This window comes from Thalassophryne amazonica, chromosome 2 (genome assembly GCF_902500255.1).
Source record: "Thalassophryne amazonica chromosome 2, fThaAma1.1, whole genome shotgun sequence".
Taxonomy (NCBI): domain Eukaryota; kingdom Metazoa; phylum Chordata; class Actinopteri; order Batrachoidiformes; family Batrachoididae; genus Thalassophryne; species Thalassophryne amazonica.
Window position 1 is genome coordinate 66,852,807 of NC_047104.1, and position 24,571 is coordinate 66,877,377.

Sequence of the window (24,571 nt, forward strand, 5' to 3'; positions counted from 1 at the left end):
AGTAACTGAGTGTGTAGCTGTGTGTGTGTGAGTAACTGTGAGTGAGTAGCTGTGTGAGTGTGTGTGAGTATGAGTTTGTGTGTGTGGGAGTAACCGTGAGTATGCAGCTGTGTGAGTAACTGTGAATGAGTAGCTGTGTGAGTGTGCGCGAGTAGCTGTGTGAGTAACTGTGAGTGAGTCGCTGTGTGAGTGTGTGTGAGTATGAGTTTGTGTGTGTGGGAGTAACCGTGAGTATGTAGCTGTGTGAGTAACTGTGAATGAGTAGCTGTGTGAGTGTGCGTGAGTAGCTGTGTGAGTAACTGTGAGTGAGTAACTGTGTGAGTGTGTGTAGCTGTGTGAGTAACTGTGAATGAGTAGCCGTGTGAGTAACTGTGAATGAGTAGCTGTGTGAGCGTGCGTGAGTAGCTGTGTGAGTTACTGTGAGTTTGTAGCTATGTGTGTGAGTAACTGTGAGTGTTTAGCTGTGTGTGTGTGAGTAACTGAGTGTGTAACTGTGAATGAGTAGCTATGTGAGCATGTGTGAGTAACTGTGTGTGTGCGTGTGTGAGAGAGAGAGAGAGAGAGAGAGAGAGAAACTGTGAGTGTGTGAGTAACTGTGTGAGTAGCCGTGTAACTGTGAGTGTGTAGCTGTGTGAGTGTGTGTGTGAGTAACTGTAAGTGTGTAGCTGTGTGTGTGTTTGTGTGAGTAACTGTGAGTGTGTGAGTATCTGTGAGTGAGTAGCTGTGTGAGTAACTGTGTGTGTGTGAGTAACTGAGTGAGTAGCTGTGTGTGTGTGTTTGTGTGAATAACTGTGATTGTGTAGCTGTGTGAGTGTGTGTCTGAGTAACTGTAAGTGTGTAACTGTGAGTGAGTGGCTGTGTGTGTGTTTGTGTGAGTAAATGTGAGTGTGTGAGTATCTGTGAGTGAGTAGCTGTGTGAGTAACTGTGTGTGTGTGATTAACTGTAAGTGTGTGAGTAACTGAGTGAGTAGCTGTGTGTGTGTGTTTGTGTGAGTAACTGAGTGTGTATCTGTGAGTGAGTAGCTGTGTGAGTGTGAGTGAGTAACTGAGTCTGTGAGTAACTGTAAGTGAGTAGCTGTGTGAGTGTGAGTAACTGTGTTAAAGAGTAACTGGGACCCAACTGCTGACAGAGAAGAAGCAGATACTGGAGAGATGGGCTGAACATTTCAACCAGGTCCTCAACCGCCCTGCCGTAATCAACGAAGAGGCCATTGCGCGCCTACCTCAAGTGGAGGTCAACGAAGACCTCGACACTCCGCCCACAGAAGATGAAGTCAGACAGGCCATCAAACAGCTCTCCTATGGCAAAGCTCCAGGATCAGATGCTATCCCTGCTGAAGTGTACAAGCAGGCGGCCCAGCATTGCTGCAAAGACTGACCAAACTCTTCCAGTCATTGTGGAGTGCAGGCAAGATCCCCCAACAGTTGAAGGACGCCAGTATCATCCACATCTACAAGAGAAAAGGCAACCGCCAGCAATGCGACAACCACAGAGGCATCTCCCTTCTGTCCATCGTAGGGAAAATCCTGGCTCGAGTCCTGCTCATATTCAGTGATTTGGAAATGTCCATGTATCCATCCCCTAACTTGTCTGAAGAAAACTGCCAATATAACTGATTATTATTTACAGCTATTTTACCAAAGTGTTCTATCACTTATGGAACCCATCATCTTGGATTTTATGTGTTTAATTAATTTATATCAAGTTATAGAGATTTGCTTTCAGTTTGAGTTTGAGAAAGATAATTTTAGATTTTTTTAAAATATTTTTCTTGTATCTGAATTGTATTTGTATGGCATAAACAAATTAAAATGTGTGAAATACCAAGTGTTCCAATACTTTTAGAGGGCACTGTATCCTAACCTTATGATGAGTGCAAAATGAGTGTGATATTATTGCCGTTTTGTTTAATAATCTGGCATGCACATAGCTGTTACTCATGGTACTTCTGCATGCTAAAAATAAATGATGCGCAGCAGAAAACACAAGGGAAGCACTTCATATGAAGAAAGTAATGACAGACTGTAGGAAAAGTGTTTCCCCTCTGTGTGCTGACTGCTGTGCATCAATCATATTTAGCACACATGAGCATGATGAGTACCAGTTATGTGCACCCCTGTTAATAACTTTTGCTTTTGCACTTTTGCTGCACTTTGTGTGAAATCATAGTCATATCATATGTCATACTGATAGAGATATAATGTTTGGCTTCAATACTGAGATACGATAATTTGGCCACACTGTGCAGCCCTACTGTCAACTGTCAAAAGCTTGAAAATTAATTTGCATCTACAGGGGTCTATTTGTCATGACATTTTTTTTTAAGCTGGAAGTGGGGATTCAATAATATTGTGTAAATAAAGTGATGTTAGGGCCAACAAGACTTGATTATTTTTTCATAGAGTCAGTTGAGAATGAAAAGACAGGGGGAGAAGACATATGACGTCTTTGTAAATAATCAGGCAAAGACAGAACTCAGCTCAGCAAGGCATCCTGGGAGTAGTTAGGAGAGTCAGTCTCAGACACAACTCAGCACACCAGCCTGCGTGTGGGTATGTAACTGTGAATGAGTAGCTGTGTGAGTGTGTGTGAGAGTAACTGTGAGTGTGTTGCTGTATGAGTGTGTGTGAGAGTAACTGTGAGTGTGTTGCTGTGTGAGTGTGTGTGAGTAACTGTGAGTGTGTGTGAGCAACTGTGAGTGAGTAGTTGTGTGAGTGTGTGTGAGTAACTGAGTGTGTAGCTGTGTGAGTGTGTGTGAGTAACTGTGACTGTGTGTGAGTAACTGTGACTGTGTGTGAGTAACTGTGACTGTGTGTGAGTAACTGTGAATGAGTAGTTGTGTGAGCGTGTGTGAGTAACTGTGAGTGTGTGTGTGTGTGTGTGAGCAATTGAGAGTGAGTAGATGTGTGAGTAACTGAGTGACTAGCTGTGTGAGTGTGTGTGAGTAACTGTGTGTGTAACTGAGTGGATAGTTGTGTGAGTGTGTGTGTGAGTAACTGAGTGTGTGAGTAGGTGTCTGAGTAACTCTGAGTGTGTGAGTAACTGAGTGTGAGTAACTGTGAGTGAGTAGCTGTGCGAGTGTGTGTGAGGAACTGAGTGTGAAGCTGTGTGTGTGCCTGATTAATTGTGTGTGTGTAACTGAGTGTGTGAGCAACTGAGAGTGAGTAGATGTGTGAGTAACTGTGAGTGAATAGCTGTGTGAGTGTGAGTAACTGTGAGTGAGAGAGAGAGTAACTGTAAGTGTGTGAGTAACTGAGTGAGTAGATGTGTGAGTAAATGTGTGAGTGTGTGAGCAACTGAGTGTGTGAGCAACTGTGTGAGCGTGTGTGTAACTGTGAGTGTGTAACTGAGTTTGTAGCTGTGTGTGTGAGTAACTGAGTGTGTGAGTAACTGTGAATGAGTAGCTGTGTGAGCATGTGTGAGTAACTGTGTGTGTGTGTGTGAGACAGAGAGAGAGAGAGAAACTGTGAGTGTGTGAGTAACTGTGTGAGCAGCTGTGTGAGTGTGAGTAACTGTGTGTAAGAGTAACTGTGAGTGTGTAACTGGGAGTGAGTAGCTGTGTAACTGAGTGTGTAACTGTAAGTGAGTAGCTTTGTGAGTGTGTGTGTGTGTGAGTAACTGTGTGTAAGAGTAACTGTGAGTGAATAGCTGTGTGACTGTGTGTGTGTGTGTGTGTGTGTGACTGTGTAGCTGTGTGAGTGTGTGAGTAACTGAGTGTGTAGCTGTGTGTGTGTGAGTAACTGTGAGTGAGTAGCTGTGTGAGTGTGTGTGAGTATGAGTTTGTGTGTGTGGGAGTAACCGTGAGTATGCAGCTGTGTGAGTAACTGTGAATGAGTAGCTGTGTGAGTGTGCGCGAGTAGCTGTGTGAGTAACTGTGAGTGAGTCGCTGTGTGAGTGTGTGTGAGTATGAGTTTGTGTGTGTGGGAGTAACCGTGAGTATGTAGCTGTGTGAGTAACTGTGAATGAGTAGCTGTGTGAGTGTGCGTGAGTAGCTGTGTGAGTAACTGTGAGTGAGTAACTGTGTGAGTGTGTGTAGCTGTGTGAGTAACTGTGAATGAGTAGCCGTGTGAGTAACTGTGAATGAGTAGCTGTGTGAGCGTGCGTGAGTAGCTGTGTGAGTTACTGTGAGTTTGTAGCTATGTGTGTGAGTAACTGTGAGTGTTTAGCTGTGTGTGTGTGAGTAACTGAGTGTGTAACTGTGAATGAGTAGCTATGTGAGCATGTGTGAGTAACTGTGTGTGTGCGTGTGTGAGAGAGAGAGAGAGAGAGAGAGAGAAACTGTGAGTGTGTGAGTAACTGTGTGAGTAGCCGTGTAACTGTGAGTGTGTAGCTGTGTGAGTGTGTGTGTGAGTAACTGTAAGTGTGTAGCTGTGTGTGTGTTTGTGTGAGTAACTGTGAGTGTGTGAGTATCTGTGAGTGAGTAGCTGTGTGAGTAACTGTGTGTGTGTGAGTAACTGAGTGAGTAGCTGTGTGTGTGTGTTTGTGTGAATAACTGTGATTGTGTAGCTGTGTGAGTGTGTGTCTGAGTAACTGTAAGTGTGTAACTGTGAGTGAGTGGCTGTGTGTGTGTTTGTGTGAGTAAATGTGAGTGTGTGAGTATCTGTGAGTGAGTAGCTGTGTGAGTAACTGTGTGTGTGTGATTAACTGTAAGTGTGTGAGTAACTGAGTGAGTAGCTGTGTGTGTGTGTTTGTGTGAGTAACTGAGTGTGTATCTGTGAGTGAGTAGCTGTGTGAGTGTGAGTGAGTAACTGAGTCTGTGAGTAACTGTAAGTGAGTAGCTGTGTGAGTGTGAGTAACTGTGTTAAAGAGTAACTGGGACCCAACTGCTGACAGAGAAGAAGCAGATACTGGAGAGATGGGCTGAACATTTCAACCAGGTCCTCAACCGCCCTGCCGTAATCAACGAAGAGGCCATTGCGCGCCTACCTCAAGTGGAGGTCAACGAAGACCTCGACACTCCGCCCACAGAAGATGAAGTCAGACAGGCCATCAAACAGCTCTCCTATGGCAAAGCTCCAGGATCAGATGCTATCCCTGCTGAAGTGTACAAGCAGGCGGCCCAGCATTGCTGCAAAGACTGACCAAACTCTTCCAGTCATTGTGGAGTGCAGGCAAGATCCCCCAACAGTTGAAGGACGCCAGTATCATCCACATCTACAAGAGAAAAGGCAACCGCCAGCAATGCGACAACCACAGAGGCATCTCCCTTCTGTCCATCGTAGGGAAAATCCTGGCTCGAGTCCTGCTCAACCGCCTACTACAACACCTTGAGCAGGGCCTCCTTCCAGAAAGTCAATGCGGATTCCGTGCCGGACGTGGAACTGTGGACATGATATCTGCTGCGCGCCAACTTCAGGAAAAGTGCCAGGAGCAACACAGCGACCTCTTCATGACCTTTGTCGATCTGACGAAGGCCTTCGATACGGTCAGCAGAGAAGGCCTGTGGAAAATCATGGAGAAGTTTGGCTGCCCCAGCAGGTTCATCACAATGGTGCGACAGTTCCATGACGGCATGATGGTGAAAGTTCTGCATGATGGTGACGAGTCAGAGGCCTTCCCAGTCACCAACGGCGTAAAGCAGGGCTGCGTTCTTGCCCCGACACTGTTCAGCATGGTCTTTTCCGCCATGCTGACCGACGCTTTCCAGGATGGCCAGGACGGCATTCGCCTCAGATACAGGACTGACGGCGGTCTGTTCAACCTCAGGCGCCTCCAGGCTGTCACTAAGGTGACAGAGACCGTCATCAGAGATCTATTGTTTGCTGATGATTGTGCGCTCAACGCAGCTACAGAACAGAAGATGCAGCATGAAATGGACTGCTTCTCGAGAGCATGCGACAACTTCGGTCTCACCATCAGCACCAAAAAGACCGAAGTTATGTACCAACCAGCACCCGGAAAACTATACCAAGAACCCCACATCACAGTGACAGGACAGAATCTGCAGGCGGTCGACAACTTTACATACCTGGGTAGCACCCTTTCTCGCGCAGTCAACATTGATGCAGAAATCAACAACAGGGTTGCAAAAGCCAGCACCTCATTTGGAAGGCTCCGTGAGAATGTCTGGGAATGGAGAGGACTTAGCATTACCTCCAAGCTGAAGGTCTACCCTGCAGTGGTTCTAACCACCCTGCTCTATGCCAGTGAGACCTGGACTGTCTACAGCAGACATGCCAAGCAGCTCAACCACTTCCATATGAGCTGCCTCCGTCGCCTCCTCCACATCAGGTGGCAGGACAAAGTCCCGGACACGGAGGTCCTTGAGCGAGCCGGCCTCCCCAGCAGCTACACCCTCCTGCAGAAGACGCAAGTCAGATGGACTGGCCACGTAATCAGAATGCCTGACACTCGACTGCCAAAGCAGCTCCTGTATGGAGAACTGTGCCAGGGCAAGCGCTCTGTCGGGGGGCAGAAGAAACGCTACAAAGACTGTCTCAAAGCGTCCCTAAAAATCCTGGGCTTTGAGCTCACCTCTTGGGAAACGCTTGCCCACAACCGCCCTCAGTGGCATAGCAAGACCACCAGTGGCGCCCGCGCAGCAGAGGCCAGACGGATCGCGGACGCCAAAACAAAACGAGCTGCACGCAAGGCCCCAGCTACCTCTACCTCCACCGCAGCACCTACCCATGTGTGTCCCGCATGTGGACGCACCTTTCAAGCCCGGATTGGCCTCATCAGCCACCTCTGGACACACCGTCACTGATTACCCACCTAGTGCAGCCATGGTCATCTTCGACCCCGAAGGACAAACAACAATAAAGAGTAACAGTGAGTGTGTGAGTAACTGGGAGTGTGTATCTGTGAGTGAGTAACTGTGAGTGTGTAAGTGAGTAACTGAATCTGTGAGTAATTGTAAGTGAGTAGCTGTGTGAGTGTGAGTAACTGTGTGTAAGAGTAACTGTGAGTGTGTAAGTAACTGGGAGTGAGTAGCTGTGTGAGTAACTGTGAGTGTGTAACTGTAAGTGAGTAGCTTTATGAGTGTGTGTTAGCAGAGGGTAGTTATGGCGCAGCGTTCAATGGAAAAACATGAAACACAGCATTCACTTTCTCTTCGTGTCGCGCCATAACTACCCTCTGCTAACAGGTTATGGGCCCAGAATCAGAATCATGACACAGTTTTGATGGAAAGCGGACAGGTGAATGTCGTGATGATTACTGCGTGCACCCGAGCTTGAGTAAGTAGGCCTGCTAACATGAGCAGAAGAGAGAAGGAAGCAGCGACAAGCAGCCACTGGTCACGACTTCTTTTTGATGGAGATGAGAAGAATTATGAATTATGGGAGACAAAGTTTTTGGGCCACCTTTGTTTGCAAGGCTTGAAAAAGACTATTTTATCGGAGCCCTCCGACGACGAGGTGGATGAGGACGAGGCGAAAAATGCCGAGGCCTATGCTGAGCTCATACAGTTCTTGGACGATAAGAGTTTGTCGCTCATTATGCGGGAGGTAGCGGACAAGGACGAGCAGCGCTGAAGATCCTGCGTACATACTACGTCGGCAAAGGAAAGCCCAGAATAATCAGCCTGTATACTGAGCTGACTTCACTGCAAAAGTCATCAAGTGAGTCAGTCACTGAATATCTCGTAAGAGCTGAAACTGCAATAACCGCTCTAAGAGGTGCAGGTGAGGTTCTGAGTGATGGACTATTGATAGCAATGGTTCTAAAAGGGCTATCAGAGACATTCAAACCATTTGCTATACATATTACTCAGAGCGATGATGCTGATAAACTGACTTTTGCAGAGTTCAAACCCAAACTCAGAAATTATGAGGACATTGAAAATATGCACTTGAGTGTATCTGAGGAGAATGTAATGAAGGTACTAAAAGCGCAATTCGGTACAAAATACGCACCTAGAAGTGCAAATGATTCTGGGGCGAGTACTGACATGGTGTGTTACAAGTGTGGGACGAGAGGTCACATAGCAAAAGCATGTCAGAGAAAGCAGTGGTGAGTACCATGCATAGCAGCGGGGCCTGCAGGCAGAGAAAGCAGCGGGACAACGTACGGAAAGCGGCCGAGGAGACGGGTGATGACAAAGAATACGCTTTTCGAGTGAGCGACGCTGAGACGCGGGAGAACAACGTCAAACGGAAAGGCCTGACGGTGGACGCTGGTGCAACGTCGCACATCATCACAGACATCGGGAAGTTCCGAAGGTTTGACGACAGTTTCCAGGCCGGGACGCATTGCATGGAATTGGCAGATGGTTCCAGGTGCACCGAGGTCGCTAAACAGCGAGGGGATGCAGAGGTGTGTTTGGTCGACAGCAGGGGGCGACATCTTCAGGCAGTGCTGAAGAACGCACTGTTCATCCCCACATATCCGCAGGACATTTTCTCTGTGAAAGCAGCTACCTCAAGCGGAGCCACTGTGATCTTCAGAGAGGGGAAGAATGTTCTTCTACACAGAGATGGCACGAGATTCCCCATACACGTACATGATAAACTATATTACTTACACACAATACACAATGAGTGTGGTGACGTGTAAGAAAAGCTATGACTTGCAGAGTTGGCATGAGATCTTAGGCCATTGCAATTATGGAGATATACTGAAACTGGAAAATGTGGTTTGTGGCATGAAAATTAAGAGAAGAGATGAACCTATGCCACCATGTGAAGTCTGCATACAGGGGAAGTTTGCAAAAGCACCTCTGGTAATGGTCCATGCAGACTTAGCAGGACCTATAGACCCAATGTCCAGAGACGGTCATAAATATGCATTATCTTTTACAGACGATTATTCTAGTGCTGTCTTTATGTATTTCTTGAGAAACAAAAGTGACACAGCACAAGCTACTGAAAAGTTAATTGCTGACATGGCTCCATATGGGAAGATTAAATGAATCCGGTCAGACAATGGTACAGAGTTTACAGGAAGAGAGTACCAAGCATTACTAAGTAAAAATCGCATCAGACATGAAACCTCTGCTCCATACTCTCCACACCAGAATGGCACTGCCGAACAAAATTGGGGGACCTTATTTGACATGGCTAGGTGTATGTTAATAGAAAGTGGACTATCAAAGATGTTGTGGACCTACGCAGTCCAGACAGCCGCTGTAGTGCGAAATAGGTGTTTCAACAACCGCACTAAGCAGACACCCTACTTCATGTTAACAGGCAAACAGCCAAACATGTCAAGAATGCAGAAGTTTGGAAGTGTGTGTTACGCTTACAAACAGGATAAAGGAAAATTGGACTCAAGGTGTGAGAAAGGTATTTTCGTTGGATATGATAAGAACAGTCCAGCCTACATGGTATACTATCCTAGCAGCAAGAAAATACAGATACACAGACTAGTGGAATTTGTATCTCAAATGAAAACTGGGACAAATGTGACTCTGGATGATGATGATGATTTTGTAGTTGGAACTAAGCCCAGAGCAAACAATGTGCCAGAAAACAATGAATTCAGAAAGCACTCCTGGTAATTCAGACCATGAACTGCCCACAGGAGATGACCCAGTGGTGTATATTAGCCACACACAAAAAGATGAACCTGAACAGGGGCGATATCCTGTCAGAGAGAGAAAAAGACCAGCTTATCTAGATGACTATGTTTGTGGGATTGATGAGGACTTAACTAACATTGACTATTGTTATAGACTGCTGAGTAATGTGCCCCAAACTTATAAAGAAGCTGTAACATCAGTGAACGCAAAAGAATGGATTGCTGCAATGGATGAGGAAATGCATTCATTAAAAGAGAATATGACCTTCACCCTAACCAACCTACCCGCAAGCAAAGTTGTAGGGGGGTAAATGGGTCTATGCGATGAAAAAGAATAATGATGGATCAGACAAATATAAGGCGAGATATGTTGCCAAAGGTTACAGTCAAAAGAAAGGTGTGAACTATGATGAAACCTTTTCACCAACTGCTAACAGTGTGTGTGTAACTGTGTGTAAGAGTAACTGTGAGTGGGTGAGTAACTGTGAGTGAATAGCTGTGTGACTGTGTGTGTGTGACTGTGTGTGAGTAACTGTGAGTGAGTAGCTGTGTGAGTGTGTGTGAGTTTGTGTGTGTGTGGGAGTAACCGCGAGTATGCAGCTGTGTGAGTAACTGTGAATGAGTAGCTGTGTGAGTGTACGAGGTCTGTGATAAAACTAATGTACCTTTTTATTTTTTTCAAAAACTATATGGATTTGAATCACGTGCAATTACATCAGACAACCTTGAACCCTCGTGCGCATGCGAGAGTTTTTTCACGCCTGTCGGTTACGTCATTCGCCTGTGGGCAGGCTTTGAGTGAGGAGTGGTCCACCCCTCCCGTCGGAATTCCTTTGTCTGACAGCTTGCTGAGAGACTGGTGCTTTGCTTGATCAAAATTTTTTCAGAACCTGTGAGATCGAAGTGGACACCATTTGAGAAATTCAGCTGGTTTTCTGTGAAATTTTAACGGCTGATGAGAGATTATGGACTGTTGCTGTCGCTTTAAGGACTGCCCATGGAGCGGGACGTCGCAATGCGCCCTGAGCCGCCGCTGTCTGCCTGTTTCGAGCTGAAAACTTCCAAATTTAAGCTTCTGTTGACCCAGGACGTCGTGAGAGAACAGAGAACTTTCAGAACAGGTCGGGATCAGCAGTTTATCCGGACATTCCACTGTTAAAGGAGATTTTATTAATGAAAGACGTGCGGACGGGTCTGCGCGTCGGGACGCAGCCGGTGCGGTGCGGCGGCACAGGAAAAACACCTCCGTGTTGATAACCATTTGTAAAAACCAGGCGGCTTTTGATGGCTTTCAGTTGAGTGAGTATCTGAGAAATTGTTTAACAGCTGGACATGTTCCAACTTGTCCTTAAGGCTTCCAACGGAGGTGTTTTTCCTGTGGCGGCGCGCGGCGCCGGCTGCCTGCCGACGCGCGGACCCGTCCGCACTTTCTTTCATTACAAAATCTCCTTTAACAGTGGAATGTCCGGATAAACTGCTGATCCCGACCTCTTCTGAAACTTCTCTGTTCTGTCACGACGTCCTGGGTCAACAGAAGCTTAAATTTGGAAGCTTTCAGCTCGAAACAGGCAGACAGCAGCAGCTCAGGGCGCGTCGCGACGTCCCACTCCGTGGGAAGTCCTTAAAGCGACAGCAACAGTCCATAATCTCTCATCAGCCGTTAAAATTTTCACAGAAAACCAGCTGAATTTCTCGAATGGTGTCCACTTCGATCTGCCTCACAGTTTTTGAAAAAATTTTGATCAAGCAAAGCGCTAGTCTCTCAGGAAGTTCTCAGACAAAGAGATTCCAATGGGAGGGGTGGACCACTCCTCACTCAAAGCCAGCCCACAAGCGAATGACGTAACCGACAGGCGTGAAAAAAAAACTCTTGCATGCCCACGAGGGTTGAAGCTTGTCTGATGTAATCACACGTGATTCAAATCCATATAGTTTTTGAAAAAAATAAAAAGGTCCGATACTTTTCTAACAGACCTCGTACGTGAGTAGCTGTGTGAGTAACTGTGAGTAGTTGTCTGAGTGTGTGTGAGTAGCTGTGAGTGTGTGTGAGTATGAGTTTGTGTGTGTGTGTGGGAGTAACCGTGAGTATGTAGCTGTGTGAGTAATGCCGTGTTCACACCGGGCGCGATTAGACACTACAAATTCGCGTGGGTCGCCAGGCGACGGACGCGCCTCCTTCGCCCGGTGTGTCGCTCTGCTTGGGTGGACTTTCGCTGCGAAAATTCACCCTGGTGCGTCATCAAATAGGAGGAGCTTCCATTCTGCTCGCCGGCTCCAGCTGTCAGTCAAGCAAACATGACGGACCTTGATCACATGGAGCGAGATACTGTGGAAAGCTCCCAATACAGAGAGTATCATTATTTGCTGCAGGAGCTGTGTCTAGATGACGGCCGCTTTCAGTGGTCCTTCCTACTCTGCGGGACCCAGATTGAGGATCAACTGTCCCGTTCACGCGCGCACATGTAAACAATTAAAAAAAAAAAAAAAAAAGAAACTCTGCTGCTTGCTGCAGCTGGCTCTTCCCCCCAAAAACTCTGTCATAATTGTGTTTAGAAACCAGTCACCATTTGTTTATTATACATCTGTGTAGTTAATTAATAAAATAATCTCCAGGACGATTCGCTCGCGCGTGCACGTAAAAAAAAAAAAAGAAACTCCGCTGTTTGCTGCTGGCTGTTCCTCGCTCTTTCCCCCAAAAAACTCTGTCATAATTCTGTTTAGAAGCCAGTCACCATTTGCTTTATTATACAGCTGTGTAGTTAATAAGTAAAATAATCTCCAGGACGATTCACGCGCGTGCATGTAAATAAAAATAAAAGAAACTCCGCTCCACGCTGCTGTGGTGCTGCTGCTTGCTCCAAAAACTCTGTCATGATTGTGAAATAAAGGACAAAAGAGACATAAGTCCTGCTCACAGGCTGCTACCAGATACAGGACATGTTCACATCTTCAGTCAAACTCCAGACATCTCCACGTCACTACATATAGTCCCTGATTGGTCATCGCAGCGCGACGAGACGAAAAAGTTCAGATTTTTGAACTTGGGGAGGAGGGCAGCACGACGTGAGGCGATGCAATATCGTGCCACAAACGTGCAAAACGCTCAAAATTGCTTCACTCGCCTCCATCGCGTCGCGCTGCGCGGTTTGGCGCCAAAACGCGTCCTTACATAGGGATTACATGGCAACCTGTGGCTGCAGTCGCTCGCGTCGCGCCCGGTGTAAACGCGGCATAACTGTGAATGAGTAGCTGTGTGAGTGTGCGTGAGTAGCTCTGTGAGTAACTGTGAGTGAGTAGCTGTGTGTGTGTGTGTGGGTATGAGTTTGTGTGTGTGTGTGGGTATGAGTCTGTGTGTGTGGAGGGGAGTAACCGTGAGTATGTAGCTGTGTGAGTAACTGTGAGTGAGTAGCTGTGTGAGTGTGTGTGTGCGTGTGTGAGAGTGTGTGCATGCGCATTTTCATTCATGTCAAAATGGTGGCATCCTGTTGGTGCTGTTGAAATTTTTTTACATTTTGAACACTGTTAATAAAATGCAAATTACATAAAAAAAATCTCATCTCCTATGTGCTTAATATTTTACCACTTCAATATATTTCAACATGTAGAGACTCTGATTGCAATTCATTGTCCAAGAAACAAATTTATGGTCATAATCTGTGGACCCCCTGAAATAGCCTTGGCCACCCCAGATTTTGGGCAACATGAAAAGAAATTTTACCAGGCCACCCCCCATATTTTTTTTGTCAGTATTATAATTGTATTAGTGGCCTCTCTGGGCTCCTGTCAATCATGGGCCCCTAGAATCCTTCTTCTTCTCCCTTTTCGGCACCCTGCATCCACCAACACACACACACACACATGATGATGTCATGTCCTACAGGTGACGTCCCCATAACATCTGCAGCCCCACCACGACAGAAAAACAACAAACGTGTTGTGGGGTGAACGGGGCCGTCAGCAGCAGCAGGCTGCCAGTCGGTCGGTGGTCGGTCGCTGTGCTCACTGACTGACCTGGATGGTGCAGGTGTACTCGGAGTCGTCCCAGCAGTCTCAGCGTGCAGTTGCACTCCCTGTCCAGGCTCCTGATGCCTGCTGCTCATCAGTCGGCTCAGCATGTTCTCTTTGGTCTGCGGGGGGGGACCGGGGAGAAGAGCACACGGCGCGCGCGCATACAAGTTTACCGTTAGGGCGTCCTGTGCGCTTTGGTCCAACACCTGGTCGGCGGCGGTGCATCATTTGACAGCTGCGGTGGTGCTGCTGCGTTGTGTCTGCGCCGCTCCGGTTCAACTCTCACTCCGTTAACAACACGTTCAACACAACAAGCGGATTCAAAGCCGCTCTCACCGCTGAGGGGCGGGGCCGCCGATGACTGGCGGCTCTGTTAGCCAATGGGACGCTGCTATCAAAATTCCGACAGATCGCTGTCGTGACTGTCGACACTCACATGAGCAATACTTCATTAGATGACTTCTGTTTATTCGTTCACAGGAAATCAATCAGCGGTAGAGATAGGGTTATGTCACTTGCAAAATAAACAAATAAAATTTAACAAAAGCAAGATTTGTAACTTTTTTTAAAGATATGAAACACATCCTTAAATAAAGGAAATTAATGTCAAATAATGAAATGTGATTCTCAAATTATTACCTTAAAGGTGTCATGTTGCACACATTACCTACATTTACTATGCAAATGAAACAGGATAGCTGGAGTTTCATGATTTTTGTTTTTTGTTTTTTTTAACTGTCAAGGGAACAAGCTCAAGTCAGGTCCATCCTGTACTGCGGCTGAGGTCCTGCAGAGACTATACCACACTAGCGTGGTGAAGAAAGAGCTGAGGCAGAAGGTGAGGATCTCGATTTACCAGTCAAATTATGCTCCAATCCTTATAGTGATGAGCTCTGGGTAATGACCCAAAGAAAAAAGGCTGTGGATGCAAGCGCCGTGTCGATACATCGGGTGTGTGAGCTTACAGACAGGGTGAGAAGCTCAAATATCTGGGAGGGACATGGAGAACAGCCGCTGCTTCTTCACATCAAAAGGAGCAAGCTGAGGTGGTTCAGGCAACTGATGAGGATGCTCCCTGGTTGTGTTCCTAGGGAGGTCTGACAGGCACGTCCACATGGGAGGAGGCACCGGGGCAGACCCAGAACATGCTGGAGGGATTATATATCCTGGCTGACTGGGGAACACCTCAGGATCCCTCAGTGAGAGTTTGAGGACTTGGCTGAGGAAAAGGAAGTGTGGGATGAAGTGATTGGTCTGCTGCCACTGCGACCTCTAGGAGCTTCAAAAAATGAATGAGCGAATCTTCTTGTGGTGCAACTTAGCTAAAATTTCCATAACAATTGTTCATTTTGTCAAACAAGCACCAAATTTGGCACTGACCTCTAATGACCTACAGGGGTCAATGAAGAATTAGAGGGTCAAACTTTAAAAATTTTCCAATCACAATGAAAGGTATACCATATTATTTGTCTGATCATAAAGATTCCTAAAAGGTATAGTTTGGACTATCTGTGACTGAATATTATGGATTTATGGGGTAAAAACAGCAAAAAGGATGACAAAGGTCAATTTCAGTTTATACAGGGGTCCAAAGTTAAAGTTGTTCAAATTGTTGGTGAAAAGTGATGCAAATTATTGGTTGCGTTAATAGGGTTATGAAAAGGAACAGCTAGTGATTTTAGTCAGGCTGGAATTTGAACCGAGGACCCTCTGGTTTCAAGCCCAACATTTTAACCACTAGACCAAAGCAATAAGCTATGGGACATCCAGGGTTTTCATGTATCCCATAATCCCTTGCGCGCCAGAGAGTTGCTGCAGTCAAAACAACATAGAGAATCCACATGATAATTGTAAATGAATATTATACTACAAAAATGTATTTTTTTTATGCTTTTCTTCACATTAATAAGAAACTGCATGCATGTTACCCTGAAAACTTGCTGAAACAATTATAACGAATAATCTGTGTCTGCTACGTTTAATCTGCGTCGAATTTAATAAGCGCAAACCGAATTTCAGACATATTATATATATTAATCTGGAACAAAGAGAACAAACAGTGTTGTAAAGAACAAAAATCAAGACGTTAAAGAGCAAACTTCACTTTCCCCCAGAACGACCTGATCAGGAAGCGATTGTAGCTCACAGCAGCTCCCATTGAAAATAACGGAGAGACAGCCTGTGATTCTCACGTTTACATAAAACAAACGCAATAACGTCTATAAACCCAGAGAATATATTCACGAGAGTTTTAGGCACAATATAAAAATAGTTTTATGTTGCGATGTTAATGCTGTTGTTCGTGTGCAGCGGTTAAAGTGCAGCGTGATCAGAGCGTCTCAATGCAGTTCTCAATGTTACTGAGATCTCGCAGCATCGCGACCTCGCCGAGATTTTGCGGGATTTGAAACCTGAAAAGGGTGGATAAAGGTGGAGGCTCCACTGGTGGCTTGGAATACCAATTACCTCACAGGCTGCTCACAGTATGTGACACTTCGAGACATTACCAACACCATCAGGAGAGCACAGGGGCACCACAGGGGACGGCCCTTTCTCCCTTTCTGTTCACACTCTACACCTCAGACTTCAGGGTCTGGTCACAGTCCTGCCACCTGCAGACGTTTTCAGATGACTCTGCCATTGTGGGCTGCATCAGCAGTGACCAGGAGGCTGAGTACAGGAGTGTGGTGGACAGATTTGTGGAGTGGTGTGGACACAACCACCTGTGTAACAGTTAGAAATGACCTCTGTTGAATTTCTACAAAATTGATGTGAATGTCATTCTATATGTTATGTATTCCCCACCTGGTGGTTAAACCACACAACTGCAGCAGCATGGCTCTGGGCTGTTTGCCGTTTTTATCTCAGCAAAGGAAATCTCTCCTGAGCTGATGGTAGGTGTGTGTGTGTAATGCTCAGATCGATGTTTAATATTTAAGTTCTTTACAGTTGTTCTAGGAAGCTTCTGTTACATGCATGTTGACTACAAATACAAGTGGATCTTAACGTGAAAGTTATAGACACTTGCATGTAGAAATAGTAACTTTATTCATGAGCTACATTTTGTGTCTGAGCCGAGCTAATGCTAACTAGCTTAGCTTGTGTCCTATGCCTTGTGTGCAGCCGTGATTCACATGTTACAGTGGTGGCGCCAAGGGGGGCTTAAGCCCCCCCAATAATGAGCCAAGCCCCCCTCATCCCCCCCAATAATTCTGCCAATAATGTGAATAGCGACTGACATATTTGTGGATCTCAACTGCAGTTTTGCACTGAGAATGTCTCAATATTGCGTAACTGAGCAAAGTGATGAATGTGTGTGTTCGGTGATCCGCCAATGCTGAATCACCCTTCACAAACAGAATTTTCAGCTTTGCAAATAAACATTAATTTGTAAAAACCCACACTCAAGTTACAAATCAGAAATTTGTGTTTGTGGATCACAAAGCATGTGATTCTAAGTGATGTGTGTGTGCATTGATACCACATTTTAGAGGAGCACGGGTGACTAAAACATGTACCTTGGTATTTATAAAGCAATTTGCTATATATTGTTCACTTCGACGACATTTTGTGGAGCCCCTCCAACGTTTACCCCAGCCCCCCCTCAGGCCCCCCAACAAAAAATTCCTGGCGCCACCACTGTTTGCATTATACAGCTGTGTGCTCTGTTGCAGTTGCATTGAACAGCACTAATGACTGTACACTGTTTATTTTTACACCAGATAGGCGCGGTTTAATGAGTTGTCATATATTGTTGCTTGAAAATTGTTTGTGTGAATTAATATTTAGTTTTTTATGAAAATGAAGTTAAATGCTCTATGACAGCCAGAAATGTATTTTATTTTCTATCAAGCTGCTGTTTCTTTTGTGTATCTAAAACCTAAAAATGTTTGAATGCATGGTACTGAAATATTTCCACGATACGATCACGTTGGTTAAAAATGTGTTAAAAAGATATGTCATGATGTCATTTAAAAACACACTTAAAAAGAGAGAGAGAGAAGCAAAAGGAAATCTCTCCTGAGCTGATGATGTGTGCCCTGTTGCAGCTGCATTGAACCAGGCTGCCTTAAACGTGAACCAGGCTGAGAGCAGCTCCTGTGTGGCCGTGATGTTCTTCCTGCACCATAGACACAAGTGACATTGTCCATAGTCCAGCCAGATAGACAACACCAGTATATGAGTGTCGAGACCCTCGGTTACAGTGGTGTCGAGCCCATCAGTTACACCTGCAGCTCAGCGTATCGAAGACGAAGGAGCTGGTGGTGGACTTCAGAAGACGAAAGACCCATCTGAACCCAGTTATCATTAATGGAACTGAGGTGGACATTGTGGACTACTACAAGTACCTGGGTGTCCACATAGACGACAAACTGGACTGGACTGTAAACACAGATGCTGTGTATAAGAAAGGTCAGAGGCGACTGTACTTCCTCAGGAGGCTCAGATCTTTCAATGACAGCAGAAATATGTTGCAGATGTTTTATCACTCAGTGGTCTCCAGCATCATCTTCTACGCTGTGGTGTGCTGGACAGCAGGCTGAAGGCATCTGACATGAACAAACTCATCAGGAGAGCTGGTTCTGTCCTGGGGGGTGGAACTGGAGTCTGTGGTGGAGGTGTCAGAGAGGAGGATGTTGACAAAACTGCTCACCATCCATCCCAACACCTCCTGCCCCCTGCATGCCACACTGATGTCCTGTCAGAACACCTTCAGCCAAAGACTGAGGACACCGAGGTGCATCACAGAAGGCCACAGGAGGACCAGTGGCAATCAGACTGTATAACTCCTTATAACTCCTCCCCCTTCTGCAGGATGAATACATAATGAATAGAATTTTTCAGTTACTCAGAGCTATGTGTAATACTGTCAACTTCATGTGAAAGTGCCTTCAGTCACTTTGCATAAACATGTTGTACTCATTGTTCTCACTGTAAAAAAAAAAAAAAAAAGCAAAGTTTACTCTTTCGGCACTCTGGCAAAAACAGTTTCCTTCAGAATTAATAAAGTTCTTCATATTCTTATTACTTTTAAAAACACTGGTGCTGTATGTTGCAACAATACCTTCTGTTGCTGCACACATTATACTGTTATAGATATTCAAAATACCTGTTACATGAAAACAATCAAACATTTGTCTTGTATATTAATTTTTGTTTTATTTGGGTCTGTTTTAATATTGTTTCGTTTCTCTTTTTGTTTATTTTTATGACCTTTGTTTTTTGAGTTTTTATTGCTTGTCATATTTGAGTGTCATATTTGTGCTATTTGTGTTATCCTCAAACTATCATATGGAAGTGAGTGCTATATTACATTCTATATGCATGTTGGACTTTGTAGGAAATCTTTTTTTATTTATAAAATCCTGAAAGTCTGTAATTACACACATAGAATTTTTCTTGGTTTTAAATAAAATTTAGGCCTGAAATGACTCATTTTAGACTTCTGTCATGTCACAAAGGTCCATATATGGGCTCCTGCTTGTTCTATGAAACACACCCACTAAAGTAAGTGGCTAACTGTATAATTGTTCATTTTAAAGTTTATATACATTTAGTGAGATAAACATGCACACACTTACCTCCATAGCAACCCTCTACATGCTACCAGGAAACATTATCACTTGCTCAAAAAGTGGTTTACTCTGTATTTTAGTTTGCCCCACACAATAACAATATGTAGCCAATAAATCCATGATAGTGTTTAAGTTCTAAATCAGTATTGCCCATATTAATTTTGTTTTTGGCATGAGTGAAAAGATAACCTTCCAAAACATCGAAAAACAGTCGAAGTTTAATAATGTCAGAGTTCCACTTTAATACTTTTGCACAATGTGTGTAACACTTGTATAAGGTGTTCGCTTTTGTGTTGACACCTGCATAGCAACCAAATTCGGGTATTTTTTTTTTTTATTAGACATGTAGCTAACAGTCAGTTTCTCTTGTGTGTTCTTCTTGTGTGTTTTTTTAAAGTAGACCTGCATTGAAATAAATGTGGTCAGATCTCAGAAAGAAATAGCTGATATGTATTTGTAAGACCCTTATGAATGCAGTAAAGTAAATCTGCAAGCCCAAATGTGTAATTCAGCGGAGAAATCTTCATTTAAAAATGACAAATTTGCAGATAAAATTTGGCCCCCTGCGAAAACTGTTTGTACATCCAGGACGTTGCCGTGACGTAAGGGAGAAGACAGAGCGCTAGCGCCTTCAGTCCGATCCCGCATTGAAATTGATTTTATCTGTTAGTAATGTTACTGTTATACACATCCTGGTTTCAACATCCAAAAGTAAGACAATAAAAAGGTGCTTTTGTAAGAGATGCAAACTGACGTAAATTACAGGTGCAATGCATGCTGGGATAGGGTCTTCTCTCTGACGTCTCTGCAACGTCCCTGATGTGATGACAGTTTTGCGGAGGGCTAAATTTTAGCTGTAAATTTGTCATTTTTAAACAAAGATTTCTCTGTTGAATGACAGATCTGGGCTTGCAGATTTACTTTACTACATTCAGAAGGATCTTATGTGTAAATATAAGTCATTTTTTAGTCCAAAGATCTGACTGCATTTATTTCAATGCAGGTCTACCTTAAGAGCTGACGTAACGTGAATTTCTCCTCTGTGAGATCAATAAAGTTTTATCTTAACATTTTTAAAAGCTTACATTTGATCTTTGTTGTGTGCGAGTATCTGACTTTTTAAAACAGCTTTGTATGTATATATCAAACATTTCATTTTATAAAACTTCTCAGGTGTCTCAAATTGTTAACAAATAGTTTAAGAACATTGGTTTAAAAATGAAAATGTCCCTGCTGCGAGTGACCAGTGATCGCCACTGACTTCCATAACTACACCGCTCCCTAGTGGTGCTTTGTAGGAATAGCACGACCAACACAACGAAATCTTGGAAAAAATCTTGTCAGTCAGCGTACAAAACGTGTCTAGCTGTCTGTCAGTTATTGTCTGCTACAAGTTCGAGTTACCGAGAACAAAATAAGAAATAAGCATGACATGTGGTAAAAAAAGAAGCCCATCTGCCGTGACATTGCACTACAATGCCGTGACCCGGATTCGAACCGGGGTTGCTGCGGCCACAACGCAGAGTACTAACCACTATACGATCACGGCGAGCTACGATGAGCCGACGATATAATTCCCGATTTAGTGTTTTTATAGTTATCTTCTTCTCTTTGACGATAATTTTTCAAGCGTTTAGATTTTTTGTTTGTTCTCGTTTATTTGGTTATGTCATACAGCCATGCAAAAGACAAGAAGCCTTCTCGTTTTTATATGAATTTCCGATTTCAACAAAGTGACGTCCTTTACATGCGCTAGTCGGCTCGACTGGAAGTACAAGTAGCTATTTTCAAGTAAGAAGTATGTCAGAAGCAATACTTTTCTCTGCATTGCGTTTATCTGACAGCTTTATTACTGCTTTGTATATACAGCTTCACAAAACAATGGAAAAGTAATAATAATAATCGTGACCTTATTTATGTAGCAGTAGCAGTATAATACCATATATATATATATATATGTATGTATGAGGTCAGAGGCGACTGTACTGTACAGACGACTGAAAAGCGCAATCATTTGTACACATATGAAATTTAAATACCAGCAAGATGGCTGAAACATTTTTAAGTTTTCTTGAGAAAGCTGAATTATTACAATCTGTATTGTTAGCCATGTGTTGACAAAAAGAATGAGAGACCGTTTCAGGTTAAGTTACCGGAACCTCCAGACGTGTTAAGTCACATAATGTTCAGTCGTTCTGCTTCCTGTGTGTAGTTGTTTGTCCAAAGAAAACGTGTCTTTTCACTCAATGGCGAAATTTGAGAGTGTCCACTAGATGTCACTGCAGCTCAACTTGACGTAAACGTGCCACCAGTTTATTACTGTGTTTCTAGTGGATCGAGTTAAGAACGTACAAGGAAAAACCGTATGGGGGTCGGCAGGGTTAATATGGAGTGACTTGGGCCAAGTTTGTTGTGATTTGGCGCTTTATACATAACATACTTATACATGAATTGAAATGTAATTGAATATTGAAGTGTATGTCTGTGTTGATATGTAGTGTGTTGTGAACAGTGATGCCGGTAACGCGTTACTCTAATCTGACCACTTTTTTTTAGTAACGAGTATTCTAACGCGTTAATCTTTCCAAATCAGTAATCAGATTAAAGTTACTTCTCCATGTCACTGTGCGTTACTATTATTTTTCATTGTGGGTCGATAGCAGCATTAAACTTGGTCTGTGGGCAGGAGGTCGGGGTTCGACTGAACTGCCCACTTTAAGTGAGCTGTGAGCTTTTCATCCACGGTTTTTTGCAGCTGCTCGACTCGTCGTCTCCTCTTAAAGCACAGTGATCAGCACACCTGCACTGAGCTTTACAAAGACATTTTTATACTTTTTTCCTCCTTTATTTAGAGCTGAGCTGAGCCGCTCTGTATCTGCACGTTAAACAGCTGATCCTCCGCGACGCGTCAACACTAACACTATTTTCCACTCAAATGCACCTAAACTCTCTTTCTGAGGACCACATGATGTGAAAACACAATAAAACTTTCTTACCTGTAAATCTGGTCATGTTTTCTGCATAAATAAATGTTATCCCTTCTTTGTGCTCAAACGCCAAAGCAGGGGCGAATCCAGATGGAATGGGGGCGTGGGGGAGGGATGTGCCCCCCTCACAACACCCCTAGATTAAAGGTCCAGTTTTGAGCCTTTTTTTACTACTAATACTAACTACTAATACTACTTAAATAATATTAATTTCGACAAGTAAAATATTTAGAGAGAATTTAAATGTTAGAAAAATGCTAGAATGAATTTAATAGTTACATTTATAAACAATGTAGGTTCGAAATTGCAAGTTTTACTGTTACAGTGCTGTCAACAGTTAAATATGAGGTCAAGAAAGAGTCTTTATTTTACTTTTTATAAACAGTATTTATTTCATGAAGTCAAGAAAGGGTGACTATAAGTAAGTTTTGGCAAAACAGGTATCATTGTCATGTTGAGGTGGCAGAGGGTTGTTGTTGGCAGCTGGGAAAAGTAACTAAAAAGTAACTAGTAATCTAACTTAGTTACTTTACAATTGAGTAATCAGTAAAGTAACTAAGTTACTTTTTCAAGGAGTAATCAGTAAGTGGATTACTTTTTCAAGTAACTGTGGCAACAACTGGTTGTGAATTTGTGTATATGTTGTTATGACTGTTTATAATTGTTGGAATCATTCTAGCAGGGGTGGGCGTTGATAAAGCTTTGCTTCTGTCCCACACCCTTTCGGACCTCACCGGCTTGTTTATATAACATTCATATTATTGGTATGTTTCTGTTCTTTCGGATTAGTGTGTGTGCCAAATAATCCATTCATTCATTCAATTGTATTTACGGCTAAATAGAAAATCACATTTAAGATTAAATATTTGTTCCTCCAAGAAGGTTCTGTCCAAGTAAAAAAAAAAAACCCCAAAACAAACCTAAATATGCCCAGGAAATTAAAATACGATGATTGTGAATTCTGAAGTAAAATTTCCAACAGACAAGAGGACTATACGAGCAACAACCCATTGTCCATGCTTTCAACAGAAATAAACTTTGACTATCATTTTTGAGTGGATTGTACTGTTGTCTGAATCTGCACAAAACAGAAGATATGCTGAAATTCTCCATATGTCTGATTACAATTTTTTGCATCCATGCAATATTTACACTCAACAAAAATATAAACGCAACACTTTTGGGTTTTGCTCCCCATTTTGTATGAGATGAACTCAAAGATCTAAAACTTTTTCCACATACACAATATCACCATTTCCCTCAAATATTGTTCACAAACCAGTCTAATCTGTGATAGTGAGCACTTCTCCTTTGCTGAGATAATCCATCCCACCTCACAGGTGTGCCATATCAAGATGCTGATTAGACACCATGATTAGTGCACAGGTGTGCCTTAGACTGCCCACAATAAAAGGCCACTCTGAAAGGTGCAGTTTTGTTTTATTGGGGGGGATACCAGTCAGTATCTGGTCACACCAGATACTGACTGATGCAGTGCAACAACATCTCCTTCGCATAGAGTTGATCAGGTGTCAGTTGTGGCCGTGGAATGTTGGTCCACTCCTCTTCAATGGCTGTGCGAAGTTGCTGGATATTGGCAGGAACTGGTACACGCCGTCGTATACGCCGGTCCACAGCATCCCAAACATGCTCAATGGGTGACATGTCCGGTGAGTATGCCGGCCATGCAAGAACTGGGACATTTTCAGCTTCCAAGAATTGTGTACAGATCCTTGCAACATGGGGCCGTGCATTATCCTGCTGCAACATGAGGTGATGTTCTTGGATGTATGGCACAACAATGGGCCTCAGGATCTCGTCACGGTATCTCTGTGCATTCAAAATGCCATCAATAAAATGCACCTGTGTTCTACGTCCATAACAGACGCCTGCCCATACCATAACCCCACCGCCACCATGGGCCACTCGATCCACAACACTGACATCAGAAAACCGCTCAACCACACGACGCCACACACGCTGTCTGCCATCTGCCCTGGACAGTGTGAACCAGGATTCATCCGTGAAGAGAACACCTCTCCAATGTGCCAAATGCCAGCGAATGTGAGCATTTGCCCACTCAAGTCGGTTACGACGACGAACTGGAGTCAGGTCGAGACCCCGATGAGGACGACGAGCATGCAGATGAGCTTCCCTGAGACAGTTTCTGACAGTTTGTGCAGAAATTCTTCGGTTATGCAAAACGATTGTTTCAGCAGCTGTCCGAGTGGCTGGTCTCAGACGATCTTGGAGGTGAACATGCTGGATGTGGAGGTCCTGGGCTGGTGTGGTTACACGTGGTCTGCGGTTGTGAGGCTGGTTGGATGTACTGCCAAATTCTCTGAAACGCCTTTGGAGACGGCTTATGGTAGAGAAATGAACATTCAATACACGAGCAACAGCTCTGGTTGACATTCCTGCTGTCAGCATGCCAACTGCACACTCCCTCAAATCTTGCGACATCTGTGGCATTGTGCTGTGTGATAAAACTGCACCTTTCAGAGTGGCCTTTTATTGTGGGCAGTCTAAGGCACACCTGT

The 24,571-nt window shown here is 44.1% G+C and overlaps 1 protein-coding gene and 1 non-coding gene across 3 annotated transcripts in view; both read right to left on the reverse strand.

Annotated features, from left to right (window-relative positions):
• Nucleotides 1-13,704, reverse strand: part of LOC117525236 (FERM domain-containing protein 5-like) — a 333,800-nt gene extending 320,096 nt beyond the window's left edge. For both annotated transcript variants that reach the window (XM_034187087.1, XM_034187078.1), the window contains exon 1: nt 13,472-13,704. The gene's annotated coding sequence lies outside the window, so the exon portion shown is untranslated. The remainder of the gene's footprint in view (nt 1-13,471) is intronic.
• A 6,817-nt stretch (nt 13,705-20,521) lies between these two features.
• On the reverse strand, nt 20,522-20,593 carry trnah-gug. The gene has a single exon. It is a non-coding gene; the product is annotated as a tRNA-His (tRNA).
• Nucleotides 20,594-24,571: the final 3,978 nt, after the last annotated feature.